Source organism: Salvelinus sp. IW2-2015, linkage group LG20 (genome assembly GCF_002910315.2).
Source record: "Salvelinus sp. IW2-2015 linkage group LG20, ASM291031v2, whole genome shotgun sequence".
Lineage (NCBI taxonomy): Eukaryota > Metazoa > Chordata > Actinopteri > Salmoniformes > Salmonidae > Salvelinus > Salvelinus sp. IW2-2015.
In genome coordinates, this window is record NC_036860.1 from 23,453,105 (window position 1) to 23,471,299 (window position 18,195).

Here is an 18,195-nt window from a genome sequence, read left to right on the forward strand (position 1 = left end):
AACAGGCTAAGTCTCAGTACAGAGACAAAATCGAGTCGCAATTCAACAGCTCAGACACAAGAGGTATGTGGCAGGGTCTACAGTCAATCACGGATTACAAAAGAAACAAGCCCCGTCGCGGACCAGGATGTCTTGCTCCCAGACAGGCTAAACAACTTTTTTGCCCGCTTTGAGGACAATACAGTGCCACTGACACGGCCCCCTACCAAAACACCTGCGGGCTCTCCTTCACTGCAGCCGAGGTGAGTAAACATTTAAACGTGTTAACCCTCGCAAGGCTGCAGGCCCAGACGGCATTCCCAGCCGCGTCTCAGAGCATGCGCAGACCAGCTGGCTGGTGTGTTTACGGACATATTCATCAATCCTTATCCCAGTCTGCTGTTCCCACATGCTTCAAGAGGGCCACATTGTTCCTGTTCCCAAGAAAGCTAAGGTAACTGAGCTAAACGACTACCGCCCCGTAGCACTCACTTCCGTCATCATGAAGTGCTTTGAGAGACTAGTCAAGGACCATATCACCTCCACCCTCACCGGACACCTAGACCCACTCCAATTTGCTTACCGACCCAATAGGTCCACAGACGACGCAATCGCAACCACACTGCACACTGCCCTAACCATCTGGACAAGAGGATACCATGTGAGAATGCTGTTCATCGATACGTACAGCTCAGCATTTAACACAATAGTACCCTCCAAACTCGTCATCAAGCTCGAGACCCTGGGTCTCGACACCCCCCTGTGCAACTGGGTCCTGGACTTCCTGACGGGCCGCCCCCAGGTGGTGAGGGTAGGTAACAACATCTCCACCCCGCTGATCCTCAACACTGGGGCCCACAAAGGGTGCGTTCTGAGCCCTCTCCTGTACTCCCTGTTCACCCCAGCGACTGCGTGGCCATGCACGCCTCCAACTCATCATCAAGTTTGCGGATGACACTACAGTGGTAGGCTTGATTACCAACACGACGAGACGGCCTACAGGAGGAGGTGAGGGCCTCGGAGTGTGGTGCTCAGGAAAAATAACCGTCACTCAACGTCCAACAAAAACAAAGGGAGATGATTGTGGACTTCCGGAACAGCAGAGGGAGCCCACCCCCTATCCACATCGACGGGTCAGTAGTGAGAAGGTGGAAAGTTTTAAGTTCCTCGGTGTCACAGTCACGGAAAACTGAAAATTGGTCCACCACACAGACAGCGTTTGTGAAGAAGGCGCAGCAGGATATGACAGTTTTATGCATAGGCCATCTTCAACCTCAGGAGGCCTGAAGGAAATTCGGCTTGTCACCAAAAGACTTCACAAACTTCTACAGATGCAGCAATCGAGAAAGCATCTGTGCGGGCTGTTATTCACCGCCTTACGGCACTGCTCCGCCACATAACGTAGGCTCATCCCAGAGGAGGTAGTGAGGTCTGGCAGAACGCATCACCAGGGCAAAAACTACCTGCCCTCCAGGACACCTACACCACCCGTATGTCACAGGATAGGCATAAAGATCCATCAAGGACAAACAACCACCCAAGCCACTGCCTGTTTCACAGCAGCCGTATTCCATACAGAAGGCGGAGGTCAGTAAAGGTGATCAAGCAGGGACCGAGAGAACTGCAAAAACAGCTTCTAATTCTGATCAAGGCATCAGCATTGTTAAACCAGCCACACTAACATTTAGCGGGCGCCCCGCTGCCAACATACTGATCAAACTCCGCCACTTTAAAAAGAAAATGGGAATTGAATAATGGAAAATTATTGTAAAATGCTAACCACTAGCGCACTTTAAGCAATGCCACTTAATACAAATGTTTTTACATTTACCCTAACATTACCCATACTCATCTGTATACCTAACTGTACTTCTAATATTCATCTTCTACTGCATCTTGCCATTCTTTTATGCATATGTCATACCACTAGCCAACTATATTTTTAACTAATTGCCACTTTATGTTTACATTTACCCTAACAGTGAGCTCACTACTCATACTGTATATCCGTACTCTATTTAATAACTATACCCATCTACTGCAGGCATCTGCCATGCCGTTCTGGGTACACCACTCATATTCATCACTATCTTTATGTACAATATCTTTTATATCCTTTACAACTTGTGTGTGTGTGTAAGGTAGTAGTTGTGGAATTGTTAGGTTAGATTACTGTTGGTTATTACTGCATTGTCGGAACTAGAAGCACAAGCATTTCGCTACACTCGCATTAACATCTGCTAACCATGTGTATGTGACTAATACAATTTGATTTGATTTGATTTGATTTGATTTAGATGGACATCCACCAGTAAGCTATTTAAACATCCACCAGTAACTCGTTTAAATACTGTCCCTCTCACAAGACAGCACTTGATTAATAAGTGGCTTTACGTTCTCACAGTTTACAAGGCCAGCCTGTGTAACAGGGTTATATTGGTGATTCCCCTTGACACTTTTTTGTTAAGCCAATGGGTTGTTGATTTTATTTTTGTCTTGCCTTCACCTACTCATCATGGCATCTTATTGGCTGGTTTGCGTGGCTTGCTTACGAGGGAGGTTGTTTCAGTTAGAATCGTCCCAGTGAACAAGCACCAAACCAGCGGTAAGTTGTTGGTTGCAAAGCACTGTACGTCAAAAGTGATTTTTATACTCCCAAGTGATGATATAAATGTACAATATATATCAATTTGTTTGTAAATGTTATTAGAACACCACACATAAGATGTAGCGTTTGTTGGTGCATATTTGTTGTGCATTTTGTTGTAGCGAATTCCAGCTAATACTAGTTAGCAACTTACTGTGTCTGGTGGGGGGGGTTGGTATATTTAGTACAGTGCGTGAGTGCAGAGTTGGATGGTGAGACGTGCAATTTTGTGCTGTTTCTATCAGAATACATCTCCATGACTGGTGCTACAAGTTGGAATTTGTGTCGATGATAGATTGTACACAACGCAAGAAGAGTACTGCTACACCTGCTTGTTACCCAAAATGTACCTTGGGCACAATGCTTTGCAGTACTTCTCTGAGAAAAGCTTTTTTCTCCCTCAGAAGGGCACTGGTGGTGCAAGTAGTTGGTGGCTTTGAAGTGATCGAGGGTGCAGTAAGCACACACCCAAGCACTTAATGAACTGTCTCCCAGAGTAGTACAATGCTTTTGTTCTGTTCCTCAAAGTCTGGGGGGATGTGGTGGGAGATGTAAGGAGTTTTGATGTTGAGTCATTTATTCTGAGCTGTCAGATTCCTCTGCTTTTTCTCCTCGTCCCCTTTTGTCTTGGTACTCTAACACTCTCCTCCCAGCTCCCAAGATGTATGGCCAGCCCTCATTTATTTAGCTCCATTATGAAGCAATCTGCTGTGCCTTGTGAGTGACCATTCACTCGTGGTGGCTTCACAATCTCACTCTTCTCCCTCTTCTTCAAAGGCTGTTTGAAAGGGATGGCTTGTGTGTGTGTCGTTTGTGTCCCATGCTGCTCTTGTCCCTTTAAGTTTTCATCTTTTACATGGAGTTTTGGAATATCAAGACATGGCTTTGTTTCCGAGTGGAGTAGAAGTGTATTCCACAATGCGTTGATTGCAGATGCTCACAGATTATGTGGAGTATGTCTCATACATATCTGGCCATTCCCATCGTTATTTCTTAATAACTGTGGAACATTCTGAGGGAAAAATTACTAAGGCTTGAGTGATGACAAGCATACAGTAACTGCATTATCATTATCTTGCCAATGAGTTGCTGACGTCTGAGCATATACTTCAGGTGTAATACAATGCCATTCATAATGGGATACTTAGTGGAATAATCGCATTACCTCCGACATGACTTATGTAGTGACTGGGTGGTTTTTACATACCTGCACTTCAAGCAACAACCCCCAATCTCTGTTTCCACCCACTGAGGGGGGGGGGGGGCGATGACCTTGAGGGGTTTAAGTGAACTATTCATTAGATTAATATCATAATACATTTCCATTACTTCAAAGTCCTATTGATTAGTCTGGGCCTGTGACGTGATCAGCACTTCCACTGTGTAGCAGCGAGACTGGGTGTGAAACACTCCATGGCTTCCACTGAACGTTCCATCAGGTAACTGAGGCTTAGATAAACAGTATTGATTACATTGACATGATCACAACTTTTAAGTACCTGCTCTTGTAGGTTGTTTTTACCTGGAAATCTCCAGCACAGCAACCAATGTCAGACCAATGATTGGTAAATGTTGATGATTTTGTAAAGGAGGTCAACATGCCATTCAAAAACATGTATATGTACGGTGGCCTGTTAGTGCAAAACCTAAAGCACAAACACAAAAAGAAAAGCATGAAAACTGATTCAGAAAACACAATGGCAAAAAAGAAACTAAAGCAAAACCTAAAGCAAAAATCAAGGCATTAAAGCATGCTTTGTTTTCATGTCCTGCAAGAAGATAGCTAGTGGAAAACACTCCACCTCCCATTGGTGGAAGTTTACAGTTCGAAATGTTTAAAGTGTGAGGCCTGTGTCTCTAAGAAGAACCCAACCAAAATAAAATATCACAGTATTATTTATACAACTGGTGGGTCTAAGTATGATGCTAATTGGTTAAAACTGCATTCCTTCCGGTGTCTATTACACAAGTTACCACCAGCAAATCTATGACGTTTAAAAGTTTATTTACTCTGTTCCATCTGACTGCGCAATCCACTGTTTCATCACCTCAGCCAGGCAATTTATTACAGCTGAAGTCGGAAGTTTATATACACCTAGCAAATACATTTGAATTCAGTTTTTCACAATTCCTGACATTTAATCTGAGTAAAGTGGTAGATCACCACTTTATTTTAAGTATGTGAAATGTCAGAATAATAGTGAGAGAGTGATTTATTTCAGCTTTTTATTTCTTTCATCACATTCCCAGTGGGTCAGAAGTTTACATACACTCAATTAGTTATTTGGTAGCATTGCCTTTCAATTGTTTAACCTTGGGTCAAACGTTTCGCGGTAGCCTTCCACAAGGTTCCCACAATAAGTTGGGTGAATTTTGGCCCATTCCTCCTCGCAGAGCTGGTGTAACTGAGTAAGGTTTGTAGGCCTCCTTGCTCGCACACGCTTTTTCAGTTCTGCCCACAAATTTTCTATAGGATTGAGGTCAGGGCTTTGTGATGGGCCACTTCAATACCTTGACTTTGTTGTCCTAAGCCATTTTGCCGCAACTTTGGAAGTATGCTTGGGGTCATTGTACATTTGGAAGACCAATTTGCGACCAAGCTTTAACTTCCTGACTGTCTTGAGATGTTGCTTCAATATATCCACATCATTTTCCTGCATCATGATGCCTCTATTTTGTGAAGTGCACCAGTCCCTCCTGCAGCAAAGCACCCCCACACCATGATGCTGCCACCACCGTGCTTCACGGTTGGATGGTGTTCTTCGGCTTGCATCCCTCCCGCTTTTTTCTCCAAACATAACAATGGTCATCATGCCACAAGTTATTTTTTGCTTCATCAGACCAGAGGACATTTCTCCAAAAAGTACATTCATTGTCCCCATGTTGCAGTTGCAAACCGTAGTCTGGCTTTTTTTGGTGGTTTTGAAGCAGTGGCTTCTTCCTTGCTGAGCAGCCTTTCAGGTATGTCGATATAGACTCGTTTTACTGTGGATACAGATACTTTTGTACCGGTTTCCTCCAGCATCTTCACAAGGTCCTTTGCTGTTTGTTCTGGGATTGATTTGCACTTTTGCACCAAAGTACGGCCATCTCTAGGAGACAGAAATGCGTCTCCTTCCTGAGCGGTATGACGGCTGTGTGGTCTCATGGTGTTTATGCTTGCGTACTATTGTTTGTTGACAGATAACGTGGTACCTTCAGGCATTTGGAAATTGCTCCAATGATGAACCAGACTTGTGAAGGTCTACAAATTTTCATCTGAAGGTATTGGCTTGATTTCCTTTGCTTGACATCATGGGAAATCAAAGAGGCACTGAGTTTGAAGGTAGTCCTTGAAATACATCCACAGTAACCTCCAATTGACTCAAATGTTGTGTATCAGAAGCTTCTAAAGCCATGACATAATTTTCTGGAATTTCCTAGCTGTTTAAATGCACAGTCAACTTAGTGTATGTAAACTTCTGACCCCCTGGAATTGTGATACAGTGAATTATAAGTGAAATAATCTCTCTGTAAACAATTGGTTGGAATAATTACATTGAGTCCTAACCGACTTGCCAAAACTATAGTTTGTTAACAAGAAATGTGTGGAGTGGTTGAAAAAACGAGTTTTAATGACTCCAACCTAAGTGTATGTAAACTTCCGACTTCAACTGTATCTCGTGGAAGGATGAAATAGTATTAATAAATTAATCAAAATAACCTTTTAAATGAAAAAGCCCTCAAAGCTGGTGGTTGGAGGACTTTGTCTCCGGTCTAACAACACCCGTGTGTCACGCCCTAACCATAGTTTGCGTTGTTTGTTGCTATGTTTTGTTTGGTCAGGGTGTGATATGAGTGGGCATTCTATGTTGTATGTCTAGTTTGTCTATTTCTATGTGTTTGGCCTGATATGGTTCTCAATCAGAGGCAGGTGTCAGTTGTTGTCTCTGATTGGGAGCCATATTTTGGTAGCCTGTTTTGTATTGTGGGTTGTGGGTGATTGTTCCTGTTCCTCTGTTTATGTTCACGTTACGGGACTGGTTCGTCGTAGTTCGTTTGTTGGTTTATTGTTTTTGTTCTTTATTGTAAGTATTCTTATTAAAATGAATACTCACCACGCTGCATCTTGGTCCTCCTCTCTTTCTCCCAACGACGAACGTTACACCGTGCCAGTATATCGTCTAAACATCGGCTTCTCTGGCATTATTACTTAATTAAAATTAGCTTTCATAACTCATCATTCATAAATGTCCTCTCCACTGTTGCTCAGATGCCAGCATATTAATCCTGTTTCAGCAACACTTTAATATCGTTATTACGTATGCATTGGCATTCATGGTGTGTTTTCTTGATAAATTATGTTATACTGTTCTCCCTTATTCCGGTGGGTTTTTCCTACCTATGGGAGAAGTACAGTAAGAGTCCTCCCCTATACATGATATATATTTTTTTTTCATAGACAGATTTATTAATAGATTGTTGCAGGAATGAACTTTAAGTCCCCCTGACTCAACTTCCATGTACGGAATTTCAATGGGGAGGAGGGCTGGTATTGTTGCTCACTAACGCTTGAAATAGAAAAAGGAAATGTGTTTTTGAAGATGCTTTGATGTGAACTTGATGATTTGATTGCATGTGACCATTCCCTGGGTATTATTGTGAGTCGACCACTTGCTGTCGTTTCGTTCTGCAACCCCAGGGTAGCTTTGTCCTTCCCTTTCAACTCGACTTTGTCCCAGTCCAAGTGATGAAGTGCCCTTAGTTAGAGCCAAATAAAGTCCAGATCTCATCACCTGTTTATGGCCTTTGAGTAAGACTGTCCATGTCATGTCCCAGGGGAACTGCCATGCATATTTAGAGCTACAATAATAGTGACTGGACTGTACAGTGTTGGGTCAGTTGTAGTGTGGATAGGATACAGTTTCTGCTGAGCGTGGAATACTGATTACCGAATACATCCCACTGGGCACAGACGTCAGATCAACGTCTAGTTATGATTTACATTTGGTTGAGTTGTCAACTAACGTGAATTCAAGGGGAAATCAACAAAACATTTCAAACATGTCATTGGATTTAAGGTTAAAAGTTGCGTGAAGAAAAGACTAAATGCTCTTACGTTGATTACTTTTTGCTAATCCAATTAGGTTTCCACGTTGATTCAACGTCATCACAATGATTATTTGGGTTGAAATGACGTGGAAAAAATGTTGGTTCAACGTGTTTTTGCCCAGTGGGATGTGCTCATTTTTGTGTGAGCACACACAGTTTTTGTTGCAAGGGAATATTGCAAAATCACCTAATGTCTGCAGACCTTTAGAGAATATGATCATTTATCCAGTTGTTGTGGATAACTCGATCCAAAGATGAATGCAGAGACTATTTAAATGTATAATAGAAAAGTCTTAGATCTCCCTCGCAGCTGCTTGATTTATCTCTGGTTTCACAGGGAAGAAATCGAAGAGTAAATGCATCCGTGTCCCTTATATAGTGAGAGGTGATAATATTGTTTACACAAAGTTATTTTATACAAGCAACCGTTCCGGAACACAATCGCCTTGTGTTAGGGTGCAGACATAGTCTTTGAAAGGCATAACATCACAGTCCAACCTAGAACATATCCCTTGAGAAGTGACAACAGCTCATCCTAAATACTGCCACCACATAGTAATACACAAGGAGGCCTACTATGTTTGTGAAAAGCCAGAAGATAACAGAAATTAAATATCCTTTAAATATTAAACTTTTTCATCAAATGATTGGCAAGCTCTGCCAATCTGATTTGAGGAAAAGTAAAGTTTAGCTTAATGTATTTTTCAACTTTGTAAAATGGGGCCTCTAAAATGTGATTTAAGTTAAGTTCTATACAGGTAACCCAAGTATCTACTTGGACTCTTCCCAGCAAGGTCAAATTGTTAAAAAAAGCTGTCTGATCGAGAAATCTAGTTAGATAACACTGTACTACAGGGCTGCCATGGAGGTTGATTATACAATAGCATACACCCATATCCATACATTCATCAGAATTTTCTAAGGAGCGAAGTGGGTGTAATGCAGAAAATCTCCCTCTATTCCAGGTTCAAACAGGCTCTTATTCATGACTTAGCAGCATTTGTATACTTCATAAACTTACTGGTACTGGACATCCTATCTGGCTGCCTCGATGGAAAACATCAACAAACTCACACAATCCGGTGGGAAGTTATGAGCTATGTAGATAGATTAGGGTTAGGGTTATCAGAATCCATTTAATTTCTATTCAAGCAGCTGGAAATGACATTCATAAATATTACATTTAGTGTAGGTGAGACTCAGAGGATAAACACTACTTCGGCGCCCTGTTGAGAACAAAGGCAATGAAAAACAGAATATTTGAAGGAGTGCTTGTTGACCTTATCTCCAGGTGGACCTTGAGCAGGCCTCCAAACTTGATGCATTTGTTGGACCTTTATAAAAGTGGGGATCAGATAATGGATGGTGAAGTTGCATTAAATATGTTTTTCAATGTCATGTCTGTTTGCCTGACTTCTGAATCCTACAATATATTCTTATTACAATTGTCCGAGTACAATTTACAAAATCTTGTTTTGTATTCTACTGACAACACGTTTCATGACCACACCAGTGTGTGAAAGAGAAACAGGGGAGAATTATCCTTTTAGTTGTCAATTTTCATAGACTTGACAAAAAAAACTTCACACAGGATTTGACTTTACTTTCATTAATCTGATGCCTGTTATTTATTTAATCAACTAACTATGTTTAATTGTTACCCGATTTAAATTAATCATGTAACAATTAACTCAGTAGGATTTGGGGCACCACGGAAGAGGTTGTTTAACTTCTACTTGGTCACAATCCCGGATCCGGGAGCACCCTCATCAGTAAAAAAGCTGACTAGCATAGCCTAGCATAGCGCCACAAGTAAATACTAGCATCTAAATATCATGAAATCACAAGTCCAAGACACCAGATGAAAGATACACATCTTGTGAATCCAGCCATCATTTCCGATTTTTAAAATGTTTTACAGCGAAAACACAATATGTATTTCTATTAGCTAACCACGATAGCAAAAGACTCAACCGTATATTTTCACAATTTTTTTACCGCATAGGTAGCTATCACAAATTCGACCAAATAAAGATATAAATAGTCACTAACCAAGAAACAACTTCATCAGATGACAGTCTTATAACATATTTATTGTATAGCATATGTTTTGTTCGAAGAATTTGCATATTTCAGGTATAAATCATAGTTTTACATTGCAGCCACCATCACAAATCTCACCAAAGCACCTAGAATAACTACAGAGACCAACGTGAAATGCCTAAATACTCATCAAAAAACATTTATGAAAATTACATGGTGTACAGCAAATGAAAGACAAACATCTTGTGAATCCAGCCAATATTTCAGATTTTTTAAGTGTTTTACAGCGAAAACACAATATAGCATTATATATTAGCTTACTACAATAGCCTACCACACAACCGCATTCATTCAATGCAACGTTAGCGAGAGCGAATAAACCAGCAAAAGATATACATTTTTTCACTAACCTTCACAAACTTCATCAGATGACAGTCCTATAACATCATATTACACAATACATATATGGTTTGTTCGAAAATGTGCATATTTAGCGGCACAAATCATGGTTTTACAATGTGAATACGTAGTCAAAATCCAGAAATATTGTCCGGAGAAATCTTGGAGAGGCACTTAATCTAATCAAATAACTAATCATAAACTTTACTAAAAAATACATGTTGGACAGCAAATGAAAGATACACTAGTTCTTAATGCAACCGCTGTGTTAGATTTTTAAAAATAACTTTAGTACGACATACAGCTTACGTTATAGCGAGACAGCGCCCAAAATCAATGCGGAAAATACGTCTAAACATTTGACAGAAATACGAAATAACATCATAAATGGTTCCTACTATTTGATGAGCTTCCATCAGAATCTTGTACAAGGTGTCCTTTGTCCAGAATAATCGTTGTTCGGTTGTAGAATGTCGTCTTCATCTGTCGAAATAGCAACCAAAGCTAGCCATGTGGCGCAGGAGTGTCCAACTCACCACCATAACGCAAAACAAAGAAAATTCCGAAAATCGCAATAAACTGATATAAACTGATATAACTCGGTTTAAAATAACTACTTTATGATGTTTTTAACACATATATCAAATAAAATCAGAGCCGGATATATCTAACGTCTATAACGAAAGCTTTTCAGAACGCAATCCAGAGGTCCTTCTCGCGCCAAGCTGAACGGTGAAAAGACTGGTCACGTCATTCCAAGAGGTCTTATTCGGCCTCAGATAAAGCTATCCACCCCATTCCACCTCTCACTGCCTATTGACATCTAGTGGAAGGCGTATGCAATGCATGTAGACCCATAGATTTCATGCAAATTATTAGGATGGCCCTGGAACAGAGCCCCCGATTTCAGATTTTTCAGTTCCTGACAGGAAGTTTGCTGCAAAATTAGTTCTGTTTTACTCACAGATATAATTCAAACGGTTTTAGAAACTAGAGAGTGTTTTCTATCCAATAGTAATAATAATATGCATATTGTACGAGCAAGAATTGAGTACGAGGCAGTTTAATTTGGGAACGATTTTTTACAAAGTGAAAACAGCGCCCCCCTATTGAGAAAATTAAAGAGTAACCATCTCCCGAATTAAACTCTAGAAGGTATGTATCTATTCCATTGATAAACAGTCATCTTATTAATTATTACCCCATATCATATCATCATTCTGAACAGTTGTAACCTTCTTGGATCTGCAAAAACCCTAGCCTTAGTTATGATTCAGTACTACACAACTTGGTTTCATTATTTATTTACTAGCTAACTAAATAATAAAACAGAATAAACATACACACTTAATACATGAGAAAACGGTCCCTAGCAGACTGACAAAATATGGTGGCTTGTTAAACAGAAAATGAAGAGGGGTGGGGAAGAGAGAGAGAGAGAGAAAGGGACACTTAATCATTGATACATTTTAGAACTATTCTCACATTAATCACATTGCCCACGAACTGCCGCCCGTTTGAAGTAAGAAATCATGAACGTATGTACACGTGAGTGCCGTTCTCCGTTTATCTTTGTAGGAACCAGCCCTCCTTAGGAAGGTTTTTGGCCTTTCAGCGGAAAGCTTATATGGCTCTGATTGTCCAAAAGTGGTCTCCCCTTTCCTGTCTTCTACTGTTGTTCATTCTGGAAGATAGCTAGCCAGCCATGTTGACGGTTCCCATTGGTGATGAGGGTAACGTACTACGGAGATTCGGCCCACTTTGGAAATGAGCTGCAGCTCGCCGTCGTTCTAGTCTAAATGAAGGTGAGTTTATTTCTTCACCTCGTGTTGAGGTTCAAGGTTCACGATTCAAAGTTCCAACCATTTCAAACGTGTAGCTACCGCCTCATGTTTCCTGGTCGAATGTTAATTTCTGTTACCAAGCCTTTTATGCACTCTGACCAAAGGGGATGGTTCTGTTAGTCTGACACGCTCTCTGACTTCACTCGGGGCGTGGCTACCTACTATGCACAGTTTATAGGAGATAGGAATGTGATTTTAGGAAGTATAAGAGAATCTATCTCAACAAAAATACATTCATAATTGCTCATATTTCATATACAACATTAAGGATGGAGACTTCATACTTGTAGTGTAAATACTTTTCAAGTTACAGTATTTCCTTCCTTTTTAATGACATCCACACAATTAAAACCAATATGACATTAGTTTTCTATAGATCATCTCAGACCGTTCCCCACGTTCTTATGTTAGAAATATTTTTCCAGTATTCGCTTTAGAAACTGTTAGAGTTTTGACAGGACGAAGTCTGTTAACAAAGGACATTCCTTGGGTTAAATACTGGAGGGGAGAAAATGTCCTTTTCTCCTGTAATTTACGACAGGGTGTGAACTGTCAACCACCCAGCAGCTCCTTCCTCCCCTCGGTGGGTGAGATGGGGTCTGGTGGAAGTTTATTCATTGCAAACCGGATCTGCCCATTTGGATCACACCAGGACAGTCATGACACTGTAAATCAGTTTACTAGGTTTCACATTCCTTTCATCTTTCAGTTCATGCTTTACCAAAATAATAGAAAAAAAGAAGCCCATTCTTATCTGCGATTTGTCCTCCGAATTAATCAGACCTAGGGATTATTGGAAATGCCCAGGAGGACTCAATTTCCTTTCTGCCTCATTCATTTAAAGGAGCAATGTAGAGCAGAATGTAATTCAACACGTTCACTTATTAAATGCTCTAAACTGCAATGTCATTCTTATGAACGAACATCTGAATTGTAATGAAAGTTTTAATACGGGATAAAATTGAGGTACTAATAATAAAAATAGAATTGAAATGTTCTCCAAGCTCAAAAACCATTTAAATTAGTTTCAAATAACCATGTTTGAATAGGCTTAGCAAACCAATAAAGTATTTAGTCGTATCTGCAATAGTCTTACTTTGATTTGTTTATTGTATGGCCATGCTTTTATGCAGTGGTGTAAAGTACCTAAGTCAAAATACTTTAAAGTACTACTTTTACTTCTCACGAGTCACCAACCCTGATCCGGTAGCACCCCCCAACTCACCCCACTGATTAGCACAGCTAGCATAGCGTCACAAGTAACTTGTAGCATCTAAATATCATTAAATCACAAGTCCAAGACACCAGATGAAAGATACAGGTCTTGTGAATAAAGCCACCATTTCAGATTTTTAAAATGTTTTACAGGGAAGACAGAATATGTAAATCTATTAGCTAACCACGTTAGCGGAGGACACGATATTTTTACCAGGCAGATTCGGCTAGGCGCCCACGTCCAGTTCACATGCACAACAGATATGATATAAAATCGTAAATTGGGTCTTACTATGGCTGATCTTTCATCAGAATGTTGATCAAAGTGTCCTTTGTCAAGATGAGTCGTTGGTTCCGTTCAGAATTCTTCCTTGCCCACTCCATTTAGCACAGGTACCGGTCGAGTGGCACGAATTTCTCAAACGTAAATACAATCCGACAACGGTACACCGAAAAACTCCCGGAAAAATTCAAATAATCTGATTAAACTATATTGAAAAAACATACATTACGATGATATGGTCACATGTATCAAACAAAATTKGACACGGAGATAGTTTGCATACATAACGCCAGCAAAACAGTACACCAACGCAGCTCAAATTCGAAAATTAAGATGTCCGGAAGTTGTCGGTCACGCCAAAGAAATGGGTCCTATTTCACGTCAGTCCCAGATAAACAAAGAATTTCTCCTCTGACGTCATCTTGACAACCAGAGGAAGGCGAATGYGGTGTGTTRCTGGTCATAGGGGGCACGACCATATATAGGCAGAGCMTTGAAGCCAGCATAACACATCTTGATTTTATGTTCTTGGTCATGGAAAGTGCTGTTGAATGACTTCTGTATCACTCAGAGACAAAATTGAAACGGATTTAGAAACTAGGGATTGTTTTCTTTCCAATGGTATGATTCATATGCATATAGTAAGAGCAATAATTGAATAAGAGGCAGTTTAATCTGTAGAGCAAATTATGCTAATGCGAAAATATTACCCCCTGTATTCTCAAGAGGTTTTAAGTCGTTTTTTGGGGTATCTGTGCTTTACTAGTGATATTTGACAACTTTTGCTTTTACTTCACTACATTCCTAAAGCAAATAATGTACTTTTCACCCCATACATTTTCCCTGACACCCACAAGTACTCGTTATATTTTGAATGCTTAGCAGGACAGGAAAAATGTCCAATTCACACACTTATCAAAATAAACATCCCTCGTTATCCCTACTGCCTCTGATCTGGCGGACTCACCAAACACAAATGCTTAGTTTGTTAAGTATGTGTGAGTGTTGAAGTGTGCCCCTGGCTATCCGTAAATAAAAACAAATTGTGCCTTCTGGTTTGCTTAATATAAGGAATTTGACATGATTAATACTTTTACTTTTGATACTGAAGTATATTTGAGCAATAACTGTAAATTTTGGTACTTAAGTATATTTAAAACCAAATACTTTTGGATTTTTACTCAAGTAGTATTTTACTGGTAGACTTTCACTTTTACCTGAGTCATTTTCCATTGAAGTATATTTACTTTTACTCAAGTATGACAATTGTGTACTTATTCCACCACTGCTTTTATGTACCCATAGGCACATTCAATCCTCATTTGCAATTTATGTGTCCGTGTGTGTGTGTTATTCTCCTAGCAGATAAACCATGCTGACGTAACCATGTTTCGTCTCGTGCAGTGAGCATACCCATTTTGGCCCAAATTGGTCAGACTCTGCCAATCGAATATACCATTGCATTTCAGCATGAGATAAGAGGATCAAAGAGACACTTGTGTCTTCTGCACTGGTGTGTTATTTTATTTTGTATCCCTTTGAGAGGAAGCTATCTTGGCCCTGGGGCCCTCTTAATATTTTATGACTACGCAATGTAGCTTTTGACACTAAAATATTCTATAAATTAAGCACGAGTGACTGCATAATCAAATGGTTTTAATTAATGCAGAAGGGCATGCCTCTTTGGGCTTGCAGTTAATTAAAGCGGCAATCAGCAGTAGAAACAATTACAAAGCAACCTCCCCGCCCCTGTTTTGGTAAGAGATAAGGGATGGGGCTGGAGAAATGTAACCATTCTAAAATTCATAGACAGCTATAGATGCAAGGACTGACCATCCATGATATCAAAATTATAGTTTTAACAATGTTTTGAGGCTATATAGTGTTTATTTACATTTACTTTGTTTACAAACATTGGAGTAAAACCATCTTAGATTTTGGGTTCTGATGAGGTAGGACAGTTGACCTACGCTCATTTATAAGTTATAATCTTCAAGAATCAATGGGTACCTATAATAATTTTTAAGTAAAAAAAAAGTATGTATCAGTTGCTGATTGCCCCTTTAAAGAATAAACACAAGACATGGGCATAGTTTAATGTGAGATAGCTTACCGAGCACAAAGTGGAGCCCTGGGACAGGTGACCCTCATGCTTTCATCACCTTCATTTATTTCTAGTCATTTTATTTACTTCAAACAAGTCGACCGCTGACTGAGGTATTAGCGAGCAATAAAAACGTTTTGTAGTACATACAATGTTCAGAGCTTCAAGGCATTTCACAAGTGTTACCATATGCAGCGCCATTAATAACTCCCAAAAGCCATTCATCTTTCCACACTTGTTCTAAAAAAGTATTTGCTGAATGCTTACATTTGTTGAGGTCAATTAAACACAGTAGCTACTGCATTTTAAGGTGCAGCATTGGCTCCAACTTGTCAGCAGTAGAGACTTAACCTGTGACATTGTCTGAAGCCAGTTCTACAGTGTATGCAGCCGCCTGACATGGTATGAATAAGTGATCATACAAATGCCAAGGAGCAGTGACACATGGCATAGGGAACTCGAGTGTTCTTGAATGAGTGTCGTCTATTGATGAATGCTGTTCACGATCAAACCAGGGGCGAAAATCTGATATCAACCTTGGAGGGGACAATTACATTACATTTTCTCAAGAGCAATTCCTGAGGGGGACACCAAAAGTAGTGCTGTAACACATAGCCTACGTTGTAATATGTTAAATGTATATTGAGGAACCATAATTCCTACAACTGAATAATTGATAGGTACAGTAGTTAACTGAAGGTGTTAATCAGATTTACACAGTGTGCTCCACAATGGACATAGAGGGCTAATGGCTGCTGCCTTCTCACAATTGCCTGTGCACCTGTGTATTTTCCCTGCCAATGTTTGAGGCACCATCGTAACTCTGCCCACGTAAGCCAGACATGGGCAAATTGAGCCTCAACAACACTTCATTTGCCACTTTCGCAATGCCCTCGCCTGTTGTCTCCGACACCCCTTGTATAGCCAATAAACTCCTCGTGAGGGACAAGGTCATGGTCAACATAATGCAAAAAGACACTCTCCGTGTCAGCACCAGAGACATCTTGAGTACCATCAACAATTAATGAAAATTGTACAATCGGAAGAGATCTAATCTCAGCTGCAATGCCTCGAATGATTGTATTGGCCATGATGTTCAGAATTTCATTCTGTGCTTTGGGGCCTCTTGAAACGTCAACACTCTGTTGGCAAGAGTTTGCGGTTCAAAAATTGTGGGGTGGCTGATATGGTTTTGTTGCCATCACTGAGGTAACTGGACAATGCTGTGCCACTGTCCCCTATACTGGTGCTGCTGGGCAACAAGGGTGACACCTGGTCCTGCCGTGGCTGTGACATTGTTCTCTGAAGTCTCTCTCCCTGGCTCTTTCCCTTTCACCACCCTCACAGACTCAGTCTGTCTCCTAGAAAAGAAATAAGGTGTTTGCCGTACTCCTAACTACTGGTACCCAAAACTACACAATTAATCACAACAGCAATACCATTGCCATAAACAAATCTTAGTTTAGTCATCAGTTTAAGTTGAGACGGGGGTATCCATGGCATTTTCCAATTTAGTCCCTATTTTACAAGTAAAAAAATTGAGAACCTTTCATAATGTTGCCAAACAAAGATCAACAAACTTACCTGAGACTCCCTGTCTCTGCCAGTCTGTCCCTGCCTATCTGTCCCCAGCTCTGCTGTCTGTGTGCCACTGTTGCCTGCTCTGCCTAATGACATCATTGTGAAACATTCCATTAGCATTTCACTTCTTTCTTATGAACATTTTATCAACTGGTCTTTGAGATATTAGGCTACTAGAGTTCTTACTTTGCGTTTTGTGTACTGAAAAATACTCTGATGCCGTCTTTTACTTTTTCTGCCATTTTTCTACCTGGCTGGCTGGCTGGCTGGCCGGTGTCTAGCTGCACCACACACATTTACACAACATATGCTACAACCTTTTCTAATTTTAATATAGTTTGTTTCATATTGGCTGGCTCCAACAATAGCTGAATTTGTAAAGCTAGCGAGCACCAACTCCGTTTCTGTGTGTTTGCTATAATAAAAAAGAAAAAAAGAAAAAGTGAAATAAAATAAATGTAAAAAAGTTCACTAGCCGACAATTATAGTTGCAACGAGACCATTAAATATATTTAAGACAATGGTATAGAAGAGTGTAGTTCTGTTCAGTTTGGACTTCAGTTTATCGCTAACCTTATCACAGGGACTTTGAAGCACTACAGCTGCATGCTGATCTTGGAATAAACTGACGATAGCAAAGATTCCATCTTTGACGACGCCACATTAATGGAATAGGTACTAGCTAGCTTGCTAGTTAATGTTTGCTTTAGTTGCGCGCTAGCTCTGCAAATTCAGCTAGTGTGTGAACCCTGCCAACATAAAAATGTAAACATTGCTATGCGCGATTGACTGGATTAACCTCACGTCAGTTACGTACATGTGCTTTCAGACAGTAGATACGAACCCTCTATTACCTTGCCAGCTAAAGAACTGGCAGTGGATCAAACCATTGTGAGGCAAAGGGCGGGTGGTCGCAACTTTTGAAACTTAAAAAGGCGCTATTAAGTGTCTATAATCAGCACAACTGCTTTCATTGCGTATTATTATATATTATTGAAATTACATAGTT